This window comes from Lonchura striata, chromosome 21, assembly GCF_046129695.1.
Source record: "Lonchura striata isolate bLonStr1 chromosome 21, bLonStr1.mat, whole genome shotgun sequence".
NCBI classification, from domain to species: Eukaryota; Metazoa; Chordata; class Aves; order Passeriformes; family Estrildidae; genus Lonchura; species Lonchura striata.
Genome location: NC_134623.1, coordinates 10802036 through 10803559, shown reverse-complemented (window position 1 = coordinate 10803559; position 1524 = coordinate 10802036).

The following is a 1524-nucleotide window of genomic DNA, read 5'->3' as shown; positions in this document are numbered from 1 at the left end:
AGGGTGTACCATCTTCTCGGCAGCAAGAGTATTCTTCAGGAGGGGATTTATGCCCTCTAGTGCCTTGCCGCATGCAATAAGAACGCCAATTCTGATCTTTTACCTCCGGTGCGGTACAACTGACCCCTTTTAGGTCTTTCCTACAAAGGCCTTCTATGATCTCTGCCACAAATGGGCTTGGCTCATTTGTATGGTAGCAGTAATAGTCTAGGTGAATGCCCTTTGAGAAAATTTCTCACCACTCTTTAGATTCCAATCGGATTTCCCCTCTAGTCACTTTACAGGTCAGTACCCAAGCTGTAATCTCTCTTTGTACGTTCCAACAGGAATTGCAAGTTCCTCGTGGAGGATACCCTCTGTTGCAATGTGACCACCACCGTTCCCCACACACCTTACAGATATAGCATACAAAAGGATAGCAATTACAATTTTGATTTTTACACTTTACTCTAGCACTTGAATTACTAATTAGTCCACTATCTAAGTAATATAAGTCTGATGTGTATTCAATCTGATAAGAGTCCATTAGTTTCTCTGTAACTTCAATTTCAGGTTCCCGGGAGGACTGGTTACTTGCCACACAGTGTTGTTAACTGGTCCTTTTACTTGACTGGCATGTGTCCATCCTCTTTCTGCAGTCTGAATTGCAGTTTCTGTAGTGAGTAACACAAGATAAGGACCTTCCCATTGTGGGGTTAGTGTAGATTCTTTCCAGGATTTTATTAACACATAGTCTCCTGGGTGTATTTTATGTATTTTAAATCTAAAGGGGGTCTTTGCGTAATTATTTCTTTTTCCCAAAGTTCATTGTGGCGTTTCATTAAGGCAATAATATATGAGGTTATTTTATAGTCCTTCAACCGGGGGTGGTCTCGGGGTTCCTCCAAATCATATGGCATCCCGTATAGCATTTCAAAAGAGGAAATCCCAACATCTGCTCTGGGTCTTGTTCTTATGTACAATAGGGCTAAAGGGAGACACTTGACCCATGTCAATTTTGTTTCTATTATTAATTTGGTTAATTGCTTTTTTAGTTCCCCATTCATTCTTTCCACTCTTCCCGAACTTTGGGGATGCCATGGGGTATGGTATTCCCACTTAATTCCCAGGGCATGTGAGATATCCTCAGTTATTTTGGACACAAAGTGGGGTCCCCTATCAGAATCTATTGTTTCTACTATCCCATATCTAGGGATTATTTCTTCTAATAATATTCTGACCACTGTCTGAGCAGTAGTCCGAGTAGTGGGGTAAGCTTCTACAAAATGGGTGAGATGATCTACTATTACTAACAAATACTACCCACTTTAGGCAATTCAGTGAAGTCTATTTGTATTTTGGCAAAAGGCCTGTGAGCTAATTCCCTTCCTCCCATTCAAATGCAAAATAATCCCTACTTTTCTCATCCAGGGGGCATGCCCAAAAGGCATCCTTTAGATCAATAACACTATACCATCGATTTTCAGGTCCCAGACAGCTTAACAAAGTATATGGATTTGCAACTACTGGAAACCGGGCCAAAGT